Below are 5,842 nucleotides of genomic sequence, written 5' to 3'. Positions count from 1 at the left end.
TGACATGCCACGTTCCTCCACGCCTGACACACCACAGCCGCATTCAGAAGCGTGTGTGTGTCCAGATACGCGAACACACTTCTCAGCACCATACACACACACTCCTGAGACTGGCTCTGCTTAGCACAGAAAGGACAGATGGCCTGGGAGATGTCTAGAAGAAATGACAGAGCCAGGAGACAAAGAGAGGACAAGAGAAGAAGAGAGAGAAGGAAAGAGGGCTGTGAGTGTGTGGTCAAATTTATCAAAGAAATCTAAATCTAAATCCCTTTGAACATTTCCAATTTCTGTGTGTGTGTCAGAAGAGAGTAATGTCTGCGTGTGTGTGTGTGTGTGCTTGTGTGTGTGTGTGTGTGTGTGTCTGTGTGTGTGTGTCTGTGTGAGTGTGTGCGCCTGAGCAATTACCTCTACTCGGTGTGTGTGGCCACAAGCTTAGCTCTGAGGTGTCAGCTGACCAGGTGTCCTCCCCCTCATCTGAACTCACACACACACATCCTCTTTCACACAAACACCATCTCCTCCCGCACACACACCCTCGCTCACAAACACACGAGCCCAGCGATAGTGTCCGCTTCACACCCCGTGGCCACCTGAGGACACAATTACTGTTGGAACATGCTATGTAGACAAACACACACACACACACACACACACACACTCAGACCCACACACACACACAAACACACACACACACATACAGACACAAAAAATATGCTAACAGACATATACTACATATAATACACAAAATCATATAATATGTTACACTGTTACATCAAACCACATACACCTACAACGGCTCAAAACTCCCATACATATAACTATACAGTACATGCCCACTCTTACACACAAACCCATAAGCATGCCCCCACTCATACATACATGCACACACACACACACACACACACACACAAATAAACCCTTACACACACAAAGACAGTTTACCTCTTATCAGGAGACATGTGTTGCTGATATGTGTGTCTCGAAACAACTGAGACACTCTGACTCCTCTATAGGAGACAGAGACAGAGAGAGGAAAAGAGAACAAAGAAAGAAAGAAAGAAAGACAGAAAGATAAAAAGAAGGAAAGAAATAGAGTTTCAGAGAGTAATGTGTAATATGTTTAACAAGAGCAATCAGAGATTTCTGACCTCCAGCAAGGCGGTACACAGATCCGGATCATCCTGAAATTTTAATGGGGCTGTCCCAGGACCGATATGCACCTCTTGTGAAAATTTCAGAAAGATCCGCCCAGTAGTTTCTGAGAAATCTTGTCCACAGACAGACAAACGGACAAACAAACAAACAAACAAACAAACAAACAAACAAACAAACAAACAAATAAATAAATAAATAAATAAATAAATAAATAAATAAATAAATAAAATATAGCTGCAAGCAGCGATGGCGGTTTCCTCCTCCAAACCTTGCGAACTAGGGAAAAATGTAATTTTGTGACAATTTGTCACTGTATAGAAAAATCCATGCTGCAGACTTGCCAATGGGATATTACATTTCAAATCCAACCTTTACAATGCTTATGCCCTGAAGTTAAGACTGAGTGGAGGTTGTGTGTGTGCGCTTACCCTGTGTGTCTGTGAGAATGTATGTGTGTGACACCAAGCTGTATGTCTGTGAGAATGTGTGTGCGTAAAACAAAACCTGCGCATGTGTTAAGGGGAGACTGAGTGTGTGAGATTTAGGAGCCGCGCGGATGAGGAGACACAGAGACATTCTATAGAGAACCACCCTAGCAAGTAGTCAAGCATGCATGTTTCAAATATTCACCAAAAATCTACTTTTCATCTTACAGTCAACTTTTTTTCAGATTTGTGTACTAAACACTCTCAAGTGTCTTCATATGCACTTGTGATTGAATCAGAGTTTCACTTTTTGACCCGCAGATGTGTAAAGCATTATTTTAGCATTAACAATGTATCCAATTTGCTTTATATCAATCATTTTTCAAGATATGAAGTTGCCTTTGCACATGGGAACATGTTGTAGTGTCTTCCAAGTGACATACCAGTTTGGTGTTGATATCTCAAAGATTAGCTGAGATATGACTTCACTTCCTGTTTGGCTGCTTTTCTGCTGAATTTGAGTGGCTGTACCGGACAAACCATATGGTAACTTTTTGTGAAATTCGGCACAATTATTAAGGATAGACCCTTCTTTATTCATACGAGGTTTCATGTCTCTCATTATACCACTCTAGCGCCACCAACGGGTCAAAGTTGGACTTGTGTTAACACACGCAACTTTTGAACCGCATGACCGATTTTCAAAAATGAGGTGCCATTGGATTCCCTGGATCAAGACGAATTAAACACACCATGTGGCGTAAATTTCACTCAAACATTTGCTGACATATGACCTCACTTCCTGTTTGGCCGCTTTTCTGAATTTGAGTGGCTGTACCGGACAAACGGTTGTGAGGATCAAAATTCTATATCGTAACTTTTGTGAGGCTAGGTCTGAAGATCATCTCTGGTGATTTTGAAGAAGATTTGCCAAAAAATGTAGGAGGAGTAGGCTTTCAAAGGTTTTTGACAAAACCGGAAATGGCGGAAAATCTATATGACCGGAAATTGACGCCATGGGGTGGGATTAATTCGTCTTGATCCAGGGAATCCAATGGTGCCTCATTTTTGAAATTTGGTCACACGGTTCAAAAGTTGCGTGTGTTACAAAAGTCCAATTTTGACCTGTTGGTGGCGCTAGAGTGTTCTAATGAGAGCCATGAAACTTGGTGTGAATGAAGAAGGGACTGTCCTTAATGAGTGTGCCAAATTTCACAAAAAGTTACCATATGGTTCTAGGGGCTGCCATTGACTCCCATGGTACAAGAATAATAATAATACCTACGATAACAATAGGTTACCTCCTACCGGAGGAAACCTAATAAATTAACGGACCCGATCGCATAACCTCCTTGCTGGAGGTAACAAATGTTAAAGAATGTATGTGTGTATGATCACCCTAATCTGTGTTTGTTCCTGTTTGTGTGTGTGTGTGTGTGTGAGTGGGGGCATGTGTGTGTTTGTGTGTGTGTGTGTGTGTGTGTGTGTGTGTGTGTCTGTGTGTGTGTGTGTGAGTGGGGCATGTGTGTGTGTGTGTGTGTTTCTATCTGCAGATATGATTTGCACAGGGGGAAACACAGGAAACACAAAGAAAACAGAAATGGAATCGTCTGAGAGGACCTCAGCTAACCAACAGAGAGATAAAAAGGTATCACACAAATGCAGTGGAGATAACCCCCTACCACAGTGGTCCCCAACCACCGAGCCGCGGCCTGGTACCGGTCCGTGAGGCATTTGTTACCGGGCCGCACAGAAAGAATAAATAATTTATATCAATTCCGCTGTATTAATTATTAGCGTCTGAAAGGTGTTTTATTTTGAAAAACGACCGGATTTTCCCGGACGTCACATTCGCCTGTGCCTTTTGTCACGTCAAAGACGCTTGTCTCGTTCAAGTGATACGTCACTCAAAAAAAAAGCACACAAACTAGCGAAAATAAGTAAAAAAAACAAACATCTTTGGAGAGCTTCTTTGCAAAGGTGAAAAGGCCAACTAAGGAGCCAGAAGAGGAGCCTACGACCTCAAAAAAAGAAAGCTTCTTTTAACAGACAATACCAGGAGTCATACTTAAAATACGGATTTATAGCAACAGGTGAATCTCACGCACCAATTCCGCTCTGTTTAATATGTGGCGACAAGCTAGCAAACGAGCCAATGAAGCCTTTAAAACTGCTTCGGCACATGGAGACCAAGCACTGATTCAGAGTTTTGGTGAGTTGTATTTTTCATGCACTTAACGTTCGTGTAATACAATGGTGTTGACAGCAAATGAACTCCACCTAACGTTAATGTTAGCTTTTGTGTATGAGCAGACCGGGCTTCATTCTATCAAACTCGCCCTTGCCTCACGGGTGCAATTGAATGATTCACATCAATATGAATGGATGACGTGACTAATAAGAGGTGTAAAATGACACCTTGAAGCCGGTCCGTGAAAAAAATCCCTACATTAAACCGGTCCGTGGTGCAAAAAAGGTTGGGGACCCCTGCCCTACCACACAAACACACACACACACACGCACACGCACACACACACACACACACACACACACACACACACACACACACACACAGGCATTCAGACACACAGGCACAAAGTTGACCTACAGAGAGATTGACAGAGATTGACAAACTATCTGATTGGCTTACAAACAGACAAAAAGACAGATAAGAGCTATGCAGACCAACAGCATGCGTGTGTGTGTACCCTGGTAGGTAAGGGCATTAAACATACTCACCTGGTAAGTACCATTAAGCCCGGCCCCGGAGCTCCTGCAGTGTGGGCTGTGTGTGTAGCGTGAGTATGTTCCACCCTGGTGGAAGGGTGTGTAGCTTGTGTGTGAGTGTGTGCTCATGTGGCGGGTGTGTGCGTGTGTGTGTGTGTCCAGTAAGAGTGTCTCTGCGGTCTCCGCCCTCTCCAGCAGTTCCTCGATGAACTCCTGCAGACGCAGTTTGGCGTCGGCCTCCTTCAAGGCCGTGTCTCTCAGGAACACACTCAACTCACACACCTGTCTGCAACCCAAAACACACACACACACACACACACACACACACACACAGCCACAATACATATTGGCATCCCACACAATCACATACACAAATGAACCAGACCTCAACCACAGGAAGATAAATTAGATTCACATCTGTCTCAGAGAGAAAGAGAGAGGGGTGATCACGTAGAGAGTGAGTGGGGAAGTATTTGCTGTAGTGGTAGTAGGTTCATATTTGCTCAGTTCTGTATGTAGTGGCATAATACTGCCCTGTTTTGTCTTGGTTGTAATCTTCATTGCTTTGAGAATTTTAAAATAAGACTATATGTTGGACTAATCAAGCCTATTTTATTTGCCTGTGACATAAAGAGAAAGACACGGAGAAGGAGGAGGAGGAGGAGAAGGAGAAGGAGAAGGAGAAGGAGAAGGAGAAGGAGAAGGAGAAGGAGAAGGAGAAGGAGAATAGGAAAGAAAATCTGACGGGGAGAGAGAAAGAGACAGGGGGAGTATGACTATCCAGACTCTCATGCAATCCTGTCAGACTCCATTTCTCATCGGGCACCGTTTTGGCCGCCCGTGACCTCTCAATAGCACCCTCTAAGATGCCAAATAAGGAAGTGTTGCCGACAGCAACAGCGGTAACAATGTAGCCTGTGTTGTATGCAATAATCCTCCAGTCCTGTGAAATGTCAGGAATACACAAAGCAGCTTGTTCTAGATGCAGGGAATATTACGATTATGATTACGGTTATGACAGAATGGATTACTTCTGTCTCTGTAGACAAAATACTTATTATTGTTAAGTTAAAGGTTCAGAGCCTCAAATGGTTCTTATTCAAATATGTCAAATATGACAGTACACACTCTTTCCAGACTCTTACTCTCTTCTTGACCATGGACATAAGCCTACCTTGAAAAGTAAAATGTATATATGTATCCCAAACATTCGAAATCTTGAGCTAGCTATGACTCAGCTTGTTTAGTAAGACTGAGCTGAATAGAGGGGTGATGTTTTCCCCTTCCACAGCCACAGTCACTTTACAACCTTGTCTTCCATTTAAGACAATTAGGGTGGAATATAGCAAACTTTGGACACAAGGTTTATGGACACTCAGCATCATTTTTTGCTAAATTACAAGATCAGTCTCAGGATGCAGACTGTGAACCAGGATTTACAAGTCCTGTCCATAAACCTGTCAGAGAATTACTCTGGAAAGACAATCAATACCATCTTAAAATCGTGGTTTACAAGCAGTACACATAAACAAGAC

The sequence above is a fragment of the Sprattus sprattus genome (assembly GCF_963457725.1).
Source record: "Sprattus sprattus genome assembly, chromosome: 5".
NCBI classification, from domain to species: Eukaryota; Metazoa; Chordata; class Actinopteri; order Clupeiformes; family Clupeidae; genus Sprattus; species Sprattus sprattus.
Note: the sequence above shows the minus strand (reverse complement) of the source record.